Genomic DNA, 21,918 nt, shown 5'->3' on the forward strand with positions numbered 1-21,918 from the left:
TTTTTATACTTCCCACAATCTTATCAACATCCTGGTCAGCACAGGCATTGTGGGCTGAAGGGTTGGTTCCCATGCTGTATTGTATGTTTAATTTTCCCCATATTCCTTTACTTAGCAACACATTAGGGACAAATTACAGTGGCCAATGAACATACTAATCCACATATCTTTTAGGATGTAGAAGGAAAGCCAGACAGACATTCACAGGGAGAACATGCAAACTCGACACATCCAGCAGCCGAGGTCAGAATTAACCCCAATCTGTATTACTGTGAAGTGAGGGTTTAACTGGTTGCACTACTGTGCCTATATGTGACATCAAGCCTGTTCCTTTCCCCTCACTTTTTTGAATTGTTTTCTTTGAGATATTCAGCCTATTTTGAACAATACAATTGAATTGGATTTTGGATCCTTCATGATTTTAATTACCTCTGTTAAATCTTCACTTACCCAATCTGAATATGTTATTGATGTCCCTCAACTACGGAATCTTTTGGACCCATTTGCACCTTCTATACTCTCACCAATGCCTTCATATTTTTCCTAAAGCGTAGTTTCCAGAACTCGTCACAGAACTTCCATGTTACCCAAACAACTCTTTTTTTTAAATATAAAATTTATCAGGACTTTTTTTTCATGTATGCAACTTCTTTATGAAGGCTAGGATTCAATGTGTATCTTAATTTTTGAAAGTTTCTTAATTCCTGTGCCACATAGAAATATAACAGCAATTAATGAACAATTGACATATCTAAACAAATTGCTATGTTCATCTTTAACAGGTTTTTGCAACTAATGAGAGGTTGCCGAGCACATACTGTATAACCATTCAACATCAGCAAAACCAAAAGACTTTTTAAAAAAAATCACTTTCAAGGATTCTTTACAAATCATGCTATCAGTATTATTTTTATTTGCACAGTTTGTCTTCTTTTGCAGTTTGGCCTTGGCCAGTCTTTGAACGGTTATACATAGTTTTTTGTAAAATTCTGTTGTGTTTTTTCATATAAATGTCTACAAGAAAATGAAGTATGGTAATATATACTGTGTGTATTTTAATAATAAATTTAGTTTGGATTTTTATATCTCTCTGTTCTTATACCATTTAACAAATTGTGTCTTCTAGTTTATAGTGACTTTTATTCTTCCTATCAAAATCTAACATCTCATTTCTCAGCAGTAAAATTTGTCTACCATCCAATCATTCATCACACCAGCCTTTCTACACTACCCTCCTCATATTTCAGTACACTCCTCCCCACACTTCTAAGTTTTATGTTATCTGCATATTTGGAAATTGTGTCCTGTATATCCAAGTCATTAATATATATTATATTCATTTCAGTATGCATGATGTTGCATGACTGTTGCAAGAAAAATGTGGAAACTAATCATTTTAACTTTTATTTTCATAGCATCTTTTTGAATGGACTTATAACCAAGTGCTTTGCTGAACATTTTTTTTGGTCTCAATGATGAGTTCCTGTGAAATGCCTTGATGAAAAGAGAAACCAAATGTGAGTTGCAAATTAATTTTCAGGAGATTTTAATTGCTTAAAATGTTTGCCCAAATGACTAGTTATGTTAGTTCAATTCAAAGTACATTTAATAATCAATGTACTTGTACAGAATACAACTCTGAGATTCATCCTCCTGAATTTTTGCTCTTTGGTACAGTACCAATTATTTAAACTTTTATATAGAAATATTTCCTACAAATGGCTATTACTTACACCTAAAAATTGCCTGGCTCAGGTGAAAAATTTGTTAGAATTTTGGGTGTAGTAAATTCTGAATTTCAGTCAGATTGCTTGAAGTTGTAGTTAATTGCTGCTACTGTGGAGTGGAAAGGGAACATAGTACTACTTGAAACTGGAAAACTCATTCTACATACCATCGGGTTTTTGGCTACTCAAGTGGAATATGAGGTGTTATTTCTCCAGTTTGCATTTTCCTCACTGTGGCGGTAGAAAAGACCAAGGACAAGCAAATCAGTGTGGGAATGGGAAGGAAGTGGTGTGTCTTCTCCGCATCATTTCCAGTGCAATCAGATCCTTCCAATAGTGTCCCAACCAGAACTCTACACAATACTCAAGTTGGGTCTATCAAATGTTTTACTAAGTTGTAACCTGATGTCTCTGCTGTTACATTCTGTGCCATGTCTACTGAAGTCAAGCATCACAGATTGATCTGTTCTGCCACTTTTAAGAATCTCTGGACTTGTATCAAAAAGGTCCCTTGGTCATGACCTCTGATGGCTGTGTATTACCTACACATATTGAACCTTCCAAAATACATCATTTCGCATTTGACAGGAATAAATTCCTTCTGCTGTTGCTGTGCAGTTGATCAATATCAGGTTGTAATCCTCTTTGTTATTTGGAGTACCATTAAATGTTTGTGACTTTGTTAAAGACAATCCTCTTTGTTATTTGGAGTATCATTAAATGTTTGTGTCTTCTTCATACTTATGGATTATATCTCATATATTCAAATGCAAGTTGTTAATATTTATCAGAAATTTCAAGAGTATCAGTATTAATCCTTGTGAAAGACTGCTGACTGGGGATCACTAATTGGAAAAACAAGCTTCCACTACCACCCACTGCCTCCTATTACCTAACTAATCTTGTATCCAGTCGGCCAGCTTGCCTTACATCCCATGAATAAGAGAAGCAATTTTTTATGATTCCCTTTTAATGTCATGATTTGTTTGTGCCCTATTTCTGGTGAAGACCATGACCATAAGATATAGGAGCAGAATTAGGCAATTAGAATTCCATCATGGCTAATCCTGGATCCCACTCAAGCATGAACTTGATGAACTTGAATCTATCTGAAAATATGCCATCCACTTCCTCCTTGGGTGACGATATTCCATTTTTTCCAGAAACTTTGAAAATATCCTTTAATCTTTTCCTTGTCACTCAGAATATGATGACTGTATTAAAAGAACATTGTAGACATTGGTAATTCTGATTGGGTAGTTTCATAACTCATTATTGCTTGCTTAAATTTAGTCTAACGGTAAGAGAGAGGTTTCACCAGCATTTGACTGCTGACTTAATACTTGATGGATACCTTAGTTATGATAGTGCAGGTAAGGTTCTGGTAGCTGCCACCAAGAATGTCAGCAGCTGTAACACCAGGGTTTATTTTCTCTGTATTTTAATGGATTTCAACAATGCTAGTGTGTTCAGAATGATTTAAAATATAATAGAGAATGATACAAGCATGATAGCATTTTTTTAAAAAAATTATGTACCCTGTGCTTTTTCCATTTTACCACCTTTTGGATGAGATTTGAAGTCCTAGTGCTGCTTCACAATATCACCTATATTGCTGCAACCTAACTTCTGGAACAATGCTTAAATTTATGGTAGAATCCACTCAGATGATCCTTATGATTGAGAATGTCTTATTCTAGACCAGGGGTTCCCAACCTCTTTTATTGACCAATACCATTAAGCAGGGGGTCTGTGACCTTAGGTTGGGAACCCCTGCTCTAGACAATCAACCAAGGCCAATGGCTGATTTTGAACAAGTTACCTGAGAAGCTGCGGTGGGAGGTGATTTGAAGACCTCATGAGGGAGGGCATTAATGGACAAAGCCTGCAATATCCTGGGTAGACAAAAGTCCTTCGACCTGCTAGACCCCAATCTGCTCCACCGTGATTTCATCCAGAGCTGAACTAGATGACAGAACTTAACCACTGATGCTTGATGTCTTTACTCTTCGCATCAAAGTCATCTACCAAAGTTCAAAGTAAAATTTATTATCAGAGTACATACATGTCACCACATTCAACCCTGAGATTCTTTTTCTGTGGGCATACTTAGTAAATCTATAGAACAGTAATTAAACAACTATAAACAGTAAACAAACTCTGCAAATGCAGATATAAATCAATAGCAATAAATAATGAGCATGACATAACAATATAACAGAGTCCTTGAATGAGTGTAGCCACTCCCTTTTGGTCAAGAGCCTGATAGTGGAGGAGTACCTGATGGCAGCAGTGAGAAAAGAACCCTGCCTGGGTGGTGAGAATCTTTGATGATGGATGTTGCTTTTCTACAGCAACATTTTATGTAGATGCGCTCAATGGTTGGGAGGGTATTACCCATGATGTACTGAGCCAAATTCACTACCTTTTGTAGGATTTTCCACTCAAAATCATTGGTGTTCCCATACCATGCCGTAATGCAACCAGTCAGCACACTTTCCACCAAGGTTCTTGATGACATGGCAAACCTCTGCAGACTCCTGAGGAAGAAGAGGCGCTGTTGTGCTTTCTTCGCAGTATTATTTATATAATGAGTCCTCTGAAATAGTGACACCCAGGAATTTAAAGTTATAGACTCTGTCAGTCTCTGGTCCTCTGATGAGTACTGGCTCATGGACCTATAGTTTCCCTCTTCTGAAGTCTACAATCAGTTCCTTAGTCTTATTAACATTGAGCAGGAGGTGATTGTTATTACACCACTCAGTCAGGTTTTCAATCTCACTCCTGTATGCAGATTCATCTCCAGCTTTGATCTGGCCCACAACAGTGATGTCATCAGCAAACTTGAATATGGAGTTGAAGCTGTACTGAGCCACACAGTCATAGTTATGATGCACCATCAATAACTCTGGGAGACGGGAGGTGAACGTTAGGCTTTTATTAGCAGCAAAAGAGACCACGACATCTTGGAGACAAAGGGAGGAGCAGTGCCTCCAACCGCTTTTATACAGGGGTCTGTGGGAGGAGCCACAGGAACAGTCAGCAGAGGGCTTGTCCAGACAGGTATATGTAGTTCACCACATTCACCCCCCCCCCCCCCCCCGTTTTAAAAAAGAGTGCTCACGAGGCGAAGTTTCTTACAAGTATATTTACAGGTTGTCTATCAGGCGGCCGAATCTGTCGCTGTGATCTACGTAGCACTGGTGGTGATTGCACCAGTGACGGTGGTTGTGCTGGCTCCGACCTGACTTGAGGTGCCAGCCCGTTAGGTGTCAGTAATCCCTCATGCGTGTGCGTGGCGCCTGGTATGGGAGTGTCGTGAGGAGTCTGTGTAGGGCTTGGTATGCGCAGTGTCTCGCATATAAAGGAGTATATATACCTCGGTGGGTACGGGGTTCATAGTTACTGTGGAGTGTTCGGGGTAGGGGTCTGGTGCTCCTGCGGGTGCCAGATTGCAGACAGAGACCGTGTCCTCCCACCCATCTGGTAAGACCACATAGGCATACTGAGGGTTCGCATGAAGTAGGTGAACCCTCTTGACCATCGGTGAGTATTTATTGCTCTTCGCATGTTTCCGGAGCAGCACTGGCCCTGGGGACGTCAGCCAAGCCAGTAGGGTGGTCCCAGTGACAGACTTCCTGGGAAAAGAAAAGAAGTGCTCATGAGGGGTGGCATTGGTGGACGTGCATAACAGAGAGCGGATGGAGTGGAGTGCCTCGGGGAGGACCTCCTGCCAGTGAGAGACTGGCAATCCCTTTAACCTAAGGGCTAAAAGTGTGGCATTCTCCCTCTCCACCTGTCCATTTCCCCGGGGATTATAACTCGTGGTCGGACTAGTAGCAATGCCCCTAGCTAGCAGGTATTGGCGCAGCTCGTCACTCATATAGGAGGACCCTCTATCACTGTGGATATAGCAGGGATATCCGAACAGAGTGAAGAGCTGGCGCAGGGCTTTTATGACGGACGTGGCAGTGGTATCGGGACAGGGGATGGCAAAGTGGAACCGCGAGTACTCGTCGATTATGTTGAGAAAATAGACATTGTAGTCAGTGGAGGGAAGGGGGCCCTTAAGTCGACACTCAGTCACTCAAAGGGGTGTGTGGCCTTGATAAGTTGTGCCTTTTCAGGACGGTAGAAGTGCGGTTTGCACTCAGCGCAGACTTGACAGTCCCTGGTCATCATCCTGATTTCCTCAAGAGAGTAAGGCAGGTTCCGGGCTTTCACGAAATTGTAAAGTCGGGTGACCCCCAGGTGGCAAAGGTCTGCATGGAGGGCGTATAGCCAATTGAGCTGCGCTCTGGCACATGCTCCCCGGGATAGGACAGCAGGGGGCTCATTGAGCCTTCCAGGCTGGTACAGGATATCATAGTTGTAGGTGGAGAGTTCTATTCTCCACCTCAAAATTTTATTAATTTTGATTTTGCCCCACTGTTGGTTGCTAAACATGAACGCAACTGAGCGCTAGTCGGTCAGCAAAGTGAACCTTTTGCTGGTGAGATAGTGCCTCCAGTGCCGCATGCTGTTCTGCCGTCAGTCCCCTGCAGTCGCAGGCCTGCACGAGTGTCTGTAGGGCCCGGACAAACTCAGCCCTCGACTCTACGGCTCACTGCCGCTGTGTCGCTAAGCGATGTCTTGCGTAGACGGTGTTCACTGGCCGCTGGTATTATCTTTTGAGGGCATCCATCGCACCCTTGTAGTCTGTTTGGTCTCTGATCATGGAGTAGACCCTTGCACTGACTCTGGAGAGGAGAACCCTGCGCCTTGTGGCAGGGTCGGTCACATGAATCTCCTCCAGGTACGATTCGAAGCATGCCAGCCAGAGTTCGAAAGTGTCGCCGGCTTCTTGGGATTGTGGGTCAAGATCCAATCTGTCGGGTCGTAAAATGCTCTCCATGTTCTAAAATTGCTGCTAATAAAATTGATGCACAAATCAATAACTCTCGGAGACGGGAGGTGAACGATAGGCTTTTATTAGCAGGAAAAGAGACCACGACATCTTGGAGACTGAGGGAGGAGCAGTGCCTCCAATCACCTTTATACAGGGGTCTGTGGGAGGAGCCACAGGAGCAGTCAGCAAAGGGGCATGTCCAGACAGGTATACATAGTTTACCTCAAGGTATAAAGGAAGGAAAGCGAGGGCTAAGTACACATCCTTGTGGTACTATGATAAAGGCAGGTGCTAGTGCAATGCATGTCTTTGCTCCTGCAGAAGGTAGATATTTTTGTTCCTGTAAGAGAGTGACCTGTGACCTGGGGCACCTGTGACCTGTGCAGTTAGTGTAATGGCTTACAGCACCAGCAACCCAATTCCCATCGCCGCCTATAAGAAGTTTGTATGTTTTATACATCTTCTGGTGCTCCAGTTTCCTTCCAAATTCCAAAGATGTAAGGTTTAGTAGGTTAATTGGGCAGTGCAGACTCATTGGGTCAGGAGGGCCTGTTACCATCCTGTATCTCTACATAAAAAGAAAATGAACAAATTTCTAGCAAATTTGTATCAATGAAGAAAGAATGGCTGCGCATGTATACTGTAGTATCCTTTGCTCCTGTAAGATTGTGGGCTACACACAGATAGTCATGTTTTTATCCATTGAGAGCAGCACTCTGCTCACACAAGTCATCTCATTGCTTGATGTGAAAAGTAACCAGCTTGCAGGTGGCATCTTTCTTAGTACCATATATGTAATTTTTGATAACATATGGTAGAGACTTTACCTCCAGGTGAACTATAGTGAGATAACATTTAAATGTTATGTTTTTTTTCATTCTAATTCATTTTCCTTCCCTTGCATACATTTATTAATAATCATTCTAAATGGGTAAAGCCTATGTGAAGAGATTAATGTCAACGCTCAGCAAAGAAGGGCATGTCACCTCTAGGGTGGAAGTCATGCTCATCTTTTCCATTAAGACCTTGGAAGTAGAATTTTCTTTGCTCCTTGTTACCCTACTGCATTTGGTGAGGGGCTTACTACTCATCTCAGTGTGTTCTTGCCTTAGCCTTGCATGAAACCATTTCAGATGTGGCCTTCTTTTAGCCTCCCTGTGTAGTATAGATGCACTGAACCTTCCATTAAGCAGCTTTCTTCCAACCACGTTGTTTACAAGGGATGGCAGACTGTGACTGGTTGGATCCCAGCTTAACTCTGTGTGATGTACACCCCTTTAACTATAACTGCTCAACCTGGTGGTGTAAGACTCTGATGTGAGGATTTTCATTTATTTTATGCAGTATATATAAATATATTTTATTATACTGTAGCAGTTAGGATATCATTATTACAACTCAGTGTGTCAGAATTTGTAGTTCAGTTCCAATGCCATCTGTAAGAAGTTTGTATGTCCTTCCCATGAAACACATGGATTTCCTCCTTATGCTCATGGTTCCTCCTGCAGTCCAAAAACATGTTGGTCATCGGTTAATAGGTCTTTATAAATTGTCCCATGATTAGGCTATGGTTAAATAGGTAGGTTGTTGGGTGGTGCAGCTCATTGGGATGGAAAAACCTGATCTGCTTCTTCTCTCTAAATAAGCAAATATAAATATAAGAAAACAAATATTTTCTTATAACAAAGAAGGAAGTCATTCAACCTACTGACTTTTTACCAGCTCTCTGATTGTAAATCAAATTATTTTTCTGTAATGTATTCTCTCATATATGCCTATTATAATTTCCTTGATGTTTCACGAACTACTTGCAATCGGTGTAATTGTACAGTCACCAATTGACCTGATGAAGGGTCTCAGCCAAAACATCAACTATTTACTCTTTTCCATAGATGCCACCTGGCCTGCTGAGTTCTTCCAGCATTTTGTTTGTGTTGCAGCCAATTGATTTACCATTCTACAGGGATATGTGTAAAAGCCAGAGTACCAAAGGGAAACCCACGTAGTCACAGAAAGCATGCAGGTTGCAGGCAAATGACTCCAGAGGCCAGCATTGAAACCAGGTCACTGGTGCTGTCAAGCAGCTGCACCATCTGCAGTGCTATTGTGAAACCTAATTATCACACCCTCCAACTCATCTCCTTCTATTGTTCCTTCCAGTTCCATCTCCTCTTTAATGGGGTGGCTTATATTAAAACCCTGCAAGCAGAAAATTGGAAAACAGCTGCATCCATGAGCTGTGGTTACAGAGATGCAACAGCACAAATGCTAATGAGGGTATCAAATCAAGTAGGATGTAATGGTTACAATAAAATCTTGTTAGCAAGATTACCTGACAGATTATATGTTCTACTTACTCCAGAGCTGGTTTGGGGTTTGATCGTATCTCTGCGCATGAGGACGAGGATAGTCCCTTGGGAGATGGAATAGATGCTGAACACCCAAAGATCCTCCTTCCAGGGTTGGTAGGATTTCTCTTATTCCTTGCTGTCATTGTCTAAATCAGAATCAGATTTATTGTCATTGACTGATGTGACATGAAAATTGTAGTTTTGCAGCACTTATACAGGATAAAATGACTAAAAAGTAAATAAATAATCCAAAAAAAAGGACCAATAACAAGGTGTTGTTCAGGGGTTCATGGACTATTTAGAAGTCTGGTGCGCGAGGGGAAGAAGCTATTTTGAAATCGTTGAGTGTGAGTCTTAAGGTTCCTCTGATGATAGTAACAAGAAGAAGGCATGTCCAGGATGGTGAAGGTCCTTCATGATGGATCCTGCCTTCTTGTGGCACCACCTCTTGAATATATCCACAATGATGGAGAGGTTTTTGCCCATGATGGCGTTGGCTGAGTTTATGGTCCTCTTGAGGCCTCTTGCAATCCTGTGCTTTGTAGCCTGCACACCAGACAGTGATGCAACCAGTCAGAATGTTCTCTAACGTACACCTATAGAAATTTGTCTTTGCTGACACTCCAGTTCTCTTCAAACTCCTAATGGCATGCCTCCTTCTTGATTGCATCAATGTGTTGGGGTCAGGGTAGATCCTCTGAGACATTGATGCCCTGTAACTTGAAGCTGCTTACCCATTCCACCATGGACACCTCAGTGAGGACTGATGTGTATTGTCCTGTCTTCCCTTCCTGAAGTCCACAATAAATTCCTTGTTTTTGATGATTTTGAGCATGACACACTTAACCAGTCAGTCTGTCTCACTTCACTCCTGATGAAGGGTTTCGGCCTGAAATGTCGTCACTACCTCCTCCCATAGATGCTGTCTGGCCTGCTGAGGTCTGCCAGCATTTTGTGTTTTTATTAGTCTGTCTCACTCCTGTTTCCCACCTTGTCTCCATCTAAGATTCTAGCAACAATAGCAGCATCATTGACGATGTTACAGATGATGTTTAAGTTGTGCTTAGCCACACAGTCATGAGTGTACAGAGGGTAGAGCAGTGGCCTAAGCATACATCATTGAGGTGTGCCTGCATTGATTGAATTGATTGAAACAGGTGAAAGATATTTAGGACTTTCTAATTCACCTACAGTGTATTTGAAAGCTTGAGCTTTGTATGGGTAGTGTAGGAAATAGAGTTAATAGTGGAGCAGGAATGGGATTATGAACTAAGTCACAAATGATGTAATGCAGAGTGTGCATTGTGAGAAAGAAAAGGGGACATCAGTATCAGAATTAAAGCAGTATTTTTGGTGTGAGATTTGACACTTTTCTGTGGTACAGATTTCTCGTTCTTAAAGGAAACCACTATAGCCACTTTTTGCCAAGTTCTTGAATTGGGGCCCTTTGATAATCTCTTGGCAGAGTAAGCCTACTTCTACTTGGTCATTCAGACTACATTGTTGCATTGAGTGAAGTATGGAGTTCTCTTCCTCACCCATGGAGTTTCTCTTTCCTCCTTGGCAAATATAAGATTTGATCTGCTGTCTGGCTGCCATTGATTGTGTACTTTTAAAGGCAGATATCTTTGAAGAATGCTTGCAAGTATGCTAAATCAGTCTGGAACCAGATCAATGCCTTTTTAGGGCACGATTCTGGGTATAAATTTTGGCTCTGTCTGAAAATGTAGTTCTGTACCATTTCATGTCTTTTTGTGGTGTTTCCAGTTCGGATTAATTTTATACTCAGCATACCTACAACTCACAAACTATCAGCCAAAATTTAATACCTAGACATTGATTCACCTAAGTTTTTGAAATTTAGTATTTGATACTCAGTGCTAAATGTAAGGAAGGTTATTTCGGTGAAGGGATGAAAACAGGCACTAAATGAGTGCTGTGCTAATAGGACATTCCTGCTATGAAAGTCTTGCTTTAGTCCGTAATTTTGTTTCTAATTCTGATTACCATAATTTGAATTTGCCTGAAGGTGCTGAAACCTGTGGTTAGTGGACCCAGGCAGTAATTAGACTAAATTTCCATGGACTAAGTGTTTTCAGACATTACTGAAGGCATGCCAACTAGTACATAATGATGCAATTCTGATTTGTAATGGCCAAATCTGAGACTTTGTAGGTTGTTAAACAATGCACTTGAGATCTAGAGATGGAGGCATATCCTATTTGCTTCAGGAAGCTTTGTCTCTCACCTTTTACTGCAGCTGTCTTTCCTCATGTCTCCTTCCCATTCCTTAAGGCACCCAGAGAATCCCTGGCATGTCCAGTCATTGCCTTTCTCCAAGTTATTAATGCTCTTGTTCTTTTTTCCAGATGAAGCTGCATGTGAATGTCTATATTTAATATTCTAATGGTAAACTGTCCCAGAAAGGTTTTCGATGTATTCTAGTAGTCTGCTTCAAGCCTATGAACTGTAACATTTGATGGTCATATAAATCTGAATCAGAATCAGGTTTAATATCACCAGCATAAGTCATGAAATTTGTTGTTATACTGCAGTACATTGCAATGCAAATTACAGTAAGAAGTGTATAAATTAAAAAAAGTTTGATTAAGTAAGTAGTGCGCAAAAAGTAGTGAGGTGGTGTTCATGGGTTCAAAGTTCAATCAAAAATCTGATGGCAGAAGGGAAGAAGCTGTTCCTGAATCATTGAGTGTGTGTCTTCAGGCTCCTATTTCCCCTAATTGATAGTAGCAACGAGAAGAGGAATGTCCTGGGTGATGGGGGTCCTGAATGATGGATGCCGCCTTTTTGAGTCATTGTTCTTTGAAGATGTCCTGGATGTTGGGGAGGCCAAAGCCCATGATGGAGCTGACTGAGTTCACAACTTTCTGCAGCTTTTTCTGATCCTGCGCAGTACCCACTTTTCTAATCCAGATGAATAGTCTTGGTCCAAAACATTGACTATTTATTCCCTTCCATAGATGTTGCCTGACTTGCTGAGTTCCTCCGGAATTTTGTGTGTGTTGTTCAAGATTGCTCTAGATTTCCAACATCTGTGGAATCTCTTGTGTTTATGAGCTCCTTTGCCAAGATTGCACATCCAGTTGAAAATGTGTTGAACTAGCATTTCAATTTGTGGCGTCATCTTGACCACCTTAGAGGACTGATTTATGGTACCTTAAATGTCCAGGGGGAAACAAGTCTCACATTACAGCTGAAATTAATTTAAGACCAAAAGGAAACTGTTGGCATCAAGAACGGAAACAAAGCACTGGAAGAACCCAGCAGATCTAGCAGCATCTCCGGTAACAAACAGATGGTCAATATTTTGAGAAGATTTTGAGCTCTAATTTTTCTTGTCTTATAAATACAGAACTAATTTGCCTCCTTGCTCCCTTGGTCTGAGAATAATGTGTAAAAGGAATGTGCAGAATTCCAGTAAACAGTAATTTTCATTTGCATTAGCAGTGAATTGGTAGCATGGGTAGAAATCCTCTGAGAGAAATTGCCAATTTTTTTTTCTTTTACACTCATAAAACTAAATGGGTTGAAAATCAATCTGGGTCTCCAACTGAGTGGGCGACCTGCTGCACCAAGTTAACATGCACATTGTGATATTGAAATTTATCCCTCCTGAGCCTGTTGGATGATGTGTACTAAACATTGTTTAACAATTGAATTAGGTTTTTGCCTAGCCCTAATCATTAGATGGCTTAAAGATTTCCTTTTTATGCTTTGAATAACTCTTAAGATTGATCTCTTTTATTTAAAAAAAAGCTTGAGGAATGAATGTTATGAAAATGAATTATATCTACTGTTGAGTTGCATGGCATATGATTGACGATGAAGCAGTATAAGTCTGTGTATTTTGAACACTTATTTGTTTAAATAAAGGCAGTGTTGTATCTTTGAGGTTGTCTGAACTCTTGCTGGGAATTGTTATTTATACCTCTGCAAGGAATAATTAAGAAACTAATGTTTAGATCTTTGGCTGCATGCCAGAGTAAGGTTGTGTCATAGAAATGCTTGGCAAAATGGAAGAACTCATTCTTTTAAGCAATATTAATGGAATATAAGAACCTGCAAAGAGAATAAGACCTCAGATGCAGAGGAATGAATAATGAGCATATAAACTGATTGATTAAAAATCCTGTCTCACAGAGAATTATGCCACCAAACAAGATAAATGTAATTGTTCAGATATGCTATGGAAAAGGATGAGGAGGACATTTGAGTAGTTATCAGTCTTTATTTTGCACAGTATGAACAACAGTAGTAAAGTAAAATGATTGATATTTTTAAAAGAAAATAGTACAAACCAAAACACAGATTCTGTCAATAAACACTCTGATCTTGTCATGGGAAAATAGTAAGATTAACATTCAGAATAGATGAAAATTGGCATCTTTTCATCAAGTCACATCTTGTATGGGGTTACATAGGATGTAAATTTATTTTATTTTATTTTTATTTTATTAATTGAGTTAACAGCGCAGCATAGGCCCTTCCACTCCTTCGAATCACGTTGCCCAGCAACCCATGATTAAATCCTAGCCTAATCACAGGATGATTTACAGTTACCTATTAACCTACCAACTAGTACTTGTTTGGACTGTGCGAGGAAACTAGAGCACCAGGAGGAAACCCACAAGGTCATAGGGAGAACCTACAAACACCTTACAGGTAGCAGCGGGAATATACATCACAAAACTGTTCATTCTGGCCAACTAATCTATACCAGAGTTTATGCCCTACTTGAAACTTGTCCCATCTTACCTCAGCTAAATCTCTCTTTAGCTGAGGTAAAGAGAGATTCCTTTCTCTCTCATATGTTTGTCCAGCTTCCCTATATATGCATACTTACCATTTGCTTCAACCACAATCCATGATAGGGACTCGTAAATAAAAACTGATTACTGGAAATACTTAGCAGGTCTGACAGCATGTATGGACTGAATAACAGAGTTAAACACTTAGGGTCACATCAGAACTAGGGTTAGTTTGGAATCAGCTGTGTTTTAAATTGCAAAGAAGGTGGAACGGTGGAGAGAATGAAGTGAATGCCTTTGATTGGGTGGAAACCCAAAAAGGTCAAATTACACAAAAGCTGATGGTGCCAGCTTAGGGATGGAGGAGATAAATTGCTTATTATAGCTGATCAGAGAAGCAAACCTAAGAAGATGAATAAGTGGAAATAACAAACAGAGTTTAAATTACACAATATCAAAGTTGCTGGAAATCTGAAGTGAAAGAAAATGTTAGGCCTGCTACCTCTGAAGATAGATGATCAACCTATTAAATTCACTCAGATTAGTTTTTCTTCACAGTGTGGCTATTGTTAATAGAAGTTAGAATAACTGGTTCTCCAAAACTGTTGACTTTAATGCTGACTCCTGAGGATAGTTCACCTCCACTCCATCACAGATGGTTTAGTCTCTCCACCATTTGCTCTTCCCTAAATCAAATTTTCAAGATGAAGCAAATTTATTCCAGTTTGGACAAAAGACCGTTTTCTTCCTTGAATACTTGCTATGGTTTCTGTTGAAGTTCCAACATCGGCAGATTTTTGCTTTACCATATTCTAGACAAGTAAATTTCTTTTGAATTCATTGTTGAATTTCCTAGCTATTCTTATAATCATCCTATCTCCGCATTTGAAAGCATTCTCCCTAAATCCACTCTGTCATGACCTTCGAGAATTTTAATCAGGCAGATTACCCTTGGGCCTATGTCTGTATAACTTCTGCATTAAATAATTACCTTAATTTTCTCAGCACATTTTATGTTATAGATTTGCTAAGTATGCCTGCAGAAAAAAGAATCTCAAGGTTGTACGTGGTGACATATATGTACTCTGATAATAAATTTTACTTTGAAATTTTTTATTTGATGACCAAAATATATGCAATATTAAGATGTTGCCAATGGGTTTGTCAAAACTATCCTTTCTCTTCTGTCCCACTAGTACCTGTTTTGTTATTTTTTAAGCCCAGTTTGTAGTAATTTTATAATATATGTAACATGAGATCACTTTGTCCCTGTACTCCCATCTGGACTTGAATCTTTCAAGTAATGATAAACCTCCATATTCTTCCTGCCAAAAATGTGTATCTTCATTTGTCTATATTAGCTTAATTTAACCATTCCCATTTGCAAGTTTTTTTTTTAATGTCCTCCTACATTTTGGTGCAGGCTTTAGTTTTGACTAACCCCCAACTATTACTCCATTTTGTATTATTTGTGCTAAATTGTATCCTTGCAATTCAATTTGTTGCTTGTGCCCTGATTCTGCATTCTTTGACCTTATTAATTTGTCAAATGTGTGAGATCTTAGCAAAGACCTTTTATTAAATCTGTATTAGCAGTTTACTCTCTCTGTCACCAATTCAAAAAAGTTCTACAAGCATGAATTCCTTATTGAAATCCAAGCTACTATAATATTTTTCATTTCTAGGTGTATTGCTTTTCTCTCCTGGTAGGGATTCCATTATTTTGCCTACTACTGATGTTAAGCTAACTAATTGACAATTCCATCGACATGTTCTAATCCCCTTCATAAATTGTTGGTATTCTGGCAGCACAGCAGTTTGTAATCAATGATTAAATGTATTGAACACACTCTCACAATAGTATTTTGTAGTGAGTAACAGGAATTGGACACGATGATGAAGTGTCAGCAACATGCAGATGTAGGCTTGGAATAGAAACGACACACTGCTACCCCTGTCCTTCTTGGTTTTAGAGGTTGTTAGTTTAGCAGGTGCGGTTGAAGTAATCTGAAGGAATAGGTGTAATATATTTTCTGGATGTTACACTTTGCAGCCTCTGTATATTAATGGTGGAATGAATGAACGTTAAGACTAGTTGCTAGTGTGTTATCTAAATGGGCTGCTTTCTCAAGGGATGCTTTCAATCTCCAAGAGAGTTGTTGGAGCTACAATCAGTGCAAATAAAGTGAAGGGAATTTCATTGTGCTCTTGACTTGCCCCTTGTAGATGAAGAACAGGATTTAGCTAATCCTTTTGCAGGATGCACAACCTCTAACTTGTCCTTGTAGCCTTGACCTAGAAGTATCCAGTTGAACTTATGATCAGTGGTGACTAAATTCTGTGAGTATGTATATACAATCCATCTAGACCAGGATTTATTCTCTTCTTTTAAGTTTATTGCACAGCAGTAGGTTAATTTAATATATCCCCATTTTCTATCTTAACTGCTTTCATCTCATGACTTATCTATTGTCTTACCAAAATGTACTTTTAGAAGGTATTCAATTTAATCAGTGCCAGAATTTGATAAATTGAACTTGATTATTTATGGTATTGAATCTTTGATTATTGCCATACACTGGTACAACAGACATATCTTGTATTCATGAATGATATGTTGGTTCATGCTTACATCAACACCTGTAATTTTATCAGATCAAAGTAACCCATTTCATTTTTTTATGAGGACTTTTTGTTCTTTTCTCCAGGATTAATGAAGAGTTCTGCTGACAGAACATGAACTGTTATGTTGTTGAATTTGAATGTTGAACATTAAGAAATGTGTAGAACTTTATATCTAAAGCAAATCTGTACTTTGTACTCATTAGCCACTGCTGTGCAAGAAAATAACAAAGTGCAGACAGTTACCACAAGTAAGAAACGGGTGTAATTCTTCTTTCCTCTGATCTGCTAAATCTTGGATAGTAGATTTATATTGTTTTGGAAGGCATAATTATGCTGTGGTTAGTCGGGACAAATTTGGAGCTATATTATGGAGTGCAGTGAGTCATGTATAGTGGATTGAAAATTCCATTTTGTTTTACCACCTGTCAACTTCATCTTAGCAACCAATTTTTTGAAAACCTTTCTTTCTACATACTAGATTGAAGAGTGGTGTGCAATAATGATAATAAACCAGTTAATCTTGCCAAGATTTCCAATGAATTCGTTTATAATGTTACATGCAACTATGAAAGATAGAATTATTTTCAGTAATGCAGTTGCAAATCTGATCTAACAAAATACTGAAGCACTGGAGGACTGTGTAATAAATACTTAAGTGCCTCACTATTACTATAAATAATGGAATAGTAAACATTGCAACTCAATTTGTATCTATTCTCTCTTAAGTGAAATACTTACAGATACAAATATCTCTTTTTCCCTGAGAAGCAGGCTTTCATGCTGCATAATAATGCAATGACCATGCTTCACATTAGATCATCTGCAGTTAAAATTTTGACATTGTGGAGGTGTCCTGGAAGCTGAGGGGTAAATTGAATGGACGTAATAGCTTTAAGGGAAGACAGCTGATACAATGCAAGTTTTTGTAGTGTCACTTTGTTGTTATAGTAGCTAATCTGGACAAAATGACAGAGAAGGTAATTGAAGAAGAAAGGCTTTATAAGTGAAAGAGTAAGCAGTGGCCTCTAGAGGGTGAGCTGTAATCCTTAATGGTGTGAGCTGCGCCTTGGTATTTTCTAAGTCTTACTTAAAGCTGGATGATTGTCCTAGGAGGTAGATGAGCTGTGGAAGAAGCTGTGGACAAAGTTTGCTCCACACTAAGCACACAATAGGGTGTAAATGAGTTTGGGTGCAAAGGTGACATAGGATAATGGGCTAGATTAAGGGAACCACTGCCTTTTGATAATATTCGGTACATCTGTTTCTCTGGACTGCAACGTGGTGGTCCGAAGTGTACTGGAGACACATGCCAATATACCTGACCTTTAACTCGGCTGCTGGATTCATTGTTCAGCCAGTGACTATTACAGACTACTGTGCTGAGGGTCAAGATGGGTTTACAATCTTCCCTTCATCATTTATCAGCAATGGCTGGTATACCAGGACAAGTCCTCATTTACAGTGCTTTGAAAAGTATTCAGCCCCCCACTACTAAATTTACTGTTCATTTGCTAAATTTAAAATATATTGTAGTAGGATTTTTTGAGCTAATCTAGAAAACATTGTACATCATGCCAATTCAAAAGAAAAATTTAAAATCTGTCAACAATTTACTAAAAAAATAAAAAAAAAACAGAATTGTGAGCCTGGAAAAGTATTCAGCCTCTTTGTAATTACTGTGCTAACTTTCCGCAGGAGCAATACTGTATATTACCTTGCCAACTCACCCTATTTGTTGATGTAGAAAATTGGAGGATTACCTGTATTCAATGAATTCATAATAATAAATACCCCCTCCTTCTGTAAGGTCCACCAGTATGGTAGATTTTCAACAGACCAAACAAAAATGAAGACAAAAGAACATTCAAGATAAATCATGGAAGTGATGATGGAGATGTAGATCTGGGTAAGGATACAAGACCATATCAAAGGCATTGAACATACCTCAGAGCTTAGTGCAGTCCATCATGAAAAAGTAGAAAATATATGAAATCACAGCTACTCTGCTTAAATCAGGCCACTCCTCTAAACTTAGTCGCTGGAGAAGGGCACTGAGAAGAGAGGCTTCAGTGATGTCAACAGTCATCCTGAGTGAGTTGCAGAAGTCCATGGCTGCAACTAGAGGTGAAGTTCATGGCTCCACAATCTCTAAGACCTTGAACAAAAAGGGTGTATATGGAAGGATAAAGGATGAAGGCCAAGGACGAAGCTCTGGCTACAATGAAGCATATCCTTCCTATTAAAGATTTTGCAAAGCATCACTTAGCAGATACCGTAAAGATGTCGAAGAGAGTCTCGTAGTCGATGAGACTAAAGTGGATCTTTTTGGTTTCGACACTAAGTAGTACGTATGGCATAAATCAGCCAGGAAACACCATCCCTACTGTAAAGTATGATGGAGGTAGCATCATGCTATGGGGATGCTTTTCAGCAGCAGGGAATGGAAACCTGGTCAGGATTGATGGGAAGTTGAATGCTGCCAAATACAGAGAAATCCTGGATAAAAGCCTGCTAGCCTCTGCCAGAAAGTTTAAACTAGGGAGAAAGTTTGTCTTTCAGCAGGACAATGACCGAAAACATGCTGTTGAGCAACCATGGAGTGGCTTGAAATGAAGAAAATTATGTCTTTGAGTGGCCCTGTCAGAGTCCCAATTGAACATCTCTGGCAAGACCTTAAGAATGCTGTCCACCGCCGCTCCCCAACTAACCTGGCTTGAGCAATTTTGCAAGGAGGAATTAGCAGCTCTTGCTCCATTGCATTGTGCAAAGCCAATAGACTTACCAAAAAAGACTACTGGCTGTACTAGCTGCAGGGGGTAGTTCAACTAAGTACAGAGCAAAGGGGGATGGATAACTTGAACTGCTGACATTTCAATTTTGAAGTTTTAGTGTTTCATGCTTTTTACAATTTTCCTTGCTTTTTGGGCCAACTGTGAAAAAAGATTCACAAATAAAAATTCTATTTTAAATTGATCAAAATCGCTGGTTATAATACTCATTTGTGTGAACAAAGGGGTTGGGTCTGAATACTTTTACAAGCCCTGTATTTGAATTGGACTGCTAACTTCCATTAAAAAGATAAATGCATGCAATGTTTTGTTTTTAATTTTCAACCATATATTCAAGTTCTCAATTTACAATGGCTAATATTTATATTTAAACTGTTATTTTCTGTTTATTTTTTAATTAATTAACAATAGCTGAATGGTCTGGAGCCTTGACTTTTGTTGCTTGCTTTCCTTGTAGAAGTACTGTATTGTGAAAGCCTCCAATACAGCAGATTCTACAGTTCTATGAAAATTAAATACAGCCATTGGAAATGCATGTGGTATCTACAACAATTCAGTTCAATGTCTGTGCATTGTGGTGCTTTAACTGTGTTTTCAATAAAAATGTTAAATTATTAGTTGGAGTAATTTGTTGAAATGATTCAGTGACAATGGGGAAAATTGGGGGGGTGTGGTGGTTTGGCATGGCAAAGCAGTAAGAAGGGAAGTTGTTTATCACTGATAGAACTTAACTGGCACGATACTATATCTGTACTGAAACATTGTGTATTAGTTAACAATGCTGAAAGATTTATTGTGAACATAAAAAGTTCTCATATTTGTGTAAATGTATATCCTCTATTTTAATTGAAATACGATTATACTCAGTTTTAGAAAACAACTACTTTAATCTGAACACATTTAATGACATCCTTTATTCAATCCTTGCTATTACTGACAACGATTTTAAAGAATAAATGAATGAAATTTTAAAATCAACACTATCGTAAACAAAAATTGTGAGACTTTTGTTGATTTTTTCCAACTTGCAATAGTGTTGATTTAATATGTCTCAGGAAAAGAATTTCAACTTGCAACCTGTCAATTTACAAATTTAATTGAAAAATCTTATAGTAACTTACAATGTTCAGTAATTTTATTGCATTGAAGGGTATGGTTTGAAAAATATCACTAACAGCTCTGTTTCCAATCAATTTTACATTCAAAAATAGTACAGACAATAGTTTAGAAACAGATTTGTTTTACTGATTAAAACAAATACAGGATTCATAATTTGTGTGGAATTTTCAGCTATATCGATGTTGAAAAATTGAAGCAATCTTCCTTTTGTTTATTGTGAACATGTGAATAGAAATTGCTCTTGGTCAAATGCTGAAAGTCTTAATTTTTTTGCTGTCTTCCTGTTCACTGTGGGCTCCTATAAAGATGTGCAGAACTGGCACACAACTTGATGACTGAAGAATAAATTTCTGCTGGATAGCCTTTGACTTTTGTGACCTTAGGAGGTAAAGCATCTGTCTGTGGTCAATTCAGTAATGGTGTGATCTGCCCTGTGCTGTCATCCACAAAGTTTGTAGTCATCGTGATGGTTAGCAGCAAGCAGACAAGAAGTTGCTTTAGTAAAGAGGACTTGACTACAAAGTTTAAACTTGGTTGATTATAAGATCATGAAATCTTTAACTGTGAAATAAGGTTTGCTGGAATATAGTATTCACTGAAAATTAATAGCTGACAGGACTCCTACTCTGACATACGTTTTGTATCCAAAGGGTGGAGCTGTGACTTGATATATGGGGAGATCCTGATTTTTAAGAAGAACTTCAAAGTTTGAGAAATAAAAACAAAATTATGCTCATTCTCTGCATTTTGGTTTATTAACCATTTAACCATATAAAAATTACGGCACAGAAACAAGCCATTTTGGCCCTTCTAGCCCTTCTAGTCTAGTTTAGTTATTAACCTAAGTAAATACTAATTTGAACTAATTCATTAGAGATGGAGATGTAATAAAACAAGAAGAGGCTTGAAATGGTTTGATATGTTTCTAAGTAAGATTAAGCCTTTCAAAAAATATTGTCTGCAATCAGGGAACATTTGAAGTAGTTATCATGCTCTCATTCAGACAAGAACTTCTGGTACTGTCATTGTTGTGACTGCACAACTACATATCAGTTAAACAAAAGCACACATGTGGGAGATGGCTTTAACTGGTGTTTTCACATTGCAATGAGAGAGAACAGTGCACATGCATAGGCAACAGTGCATGAGCAGGCAACAGATCAATACAGAGTGCTAAGGGGATCATACTCTGAAAGAAGTAGATCCAACCATTATACATTACAGTCATGTTTTCAGTTTTTGTAAATCTTTGCAAAAGTTGTATGTTCTGCATATTTTTTTTACTGGTGGTTAGATTGCATGGTTTCGTTTTACAGCAATTAAAATATTCTATCCAATCTTAAACTTTGAATGAAAAGCCCATTTTTTTCAGGGAAATAGCAGCAATTCCAAATGGATTTATTGGAATTTCTCTGCTTGAAAGACATTGAGTTTGGAATTTGCATGCAAAGGCATAGATATTAAGCTTTCTGGTTGCTCTTCACAAACCTTTTGATCACTGCACTCCTGGTGTTAGACTCCTCATAGAGTTAAATGGTAGAGAAGACTCTGATAGTTTATCTCTCAAAATTTAATGCTGGGATATTTGTACAATCTTACAAGCCAGGTTGCTGATTATAGAATTCATTACCTGAGAGGGGGATAGAAATG

General features: G+C 38.8%; 1 protein-coding gene across 2 annotated transcripts in view; it reads left to right on the top strand.

The window, feature by feature from the left end:
• The first annotated feature begins 1,416 nt into the window (after positions 1-1,416).
• Positions 1,417-21,918, top strand: part of LOC132379635 (fibroblast growth factor receptor 2-like) — a 157,468-nt gene continuing 136,966 nt past the window's right edge. Inside the window, exons 1-2 of one of the 2 annotated variants that reach the window (XM_059947787.1) lie at positions 1,419-1,517; positions 8,978-9,076. The gene's annotated coding sequence lies outside the window, so the exon portion shown is untranslated. Of the gene's footprint in view, positions 1,518-8,977; positions 9,077-21,918 lie in introns of both variants that reach the window. The other variant, XM_059947788.1, reaches the window with a different exon arrangement.

This window comes from Hypanus sabinus, chromosome 22 (assembly GCF_030144855.1).
Source record: "Hypanus sabinus isolate sHypSab1 chromosome 22, sHypSab1.hap1, whole genome shotgun sequence".
In the NCBI taxonomy this organism is placed as follows: Eukaryota; Metazoa; Chordata; class Chondrichthyes; order Myliobatiformes; family Dasyatidae; genus Hypanus; species Hypanus sabinus.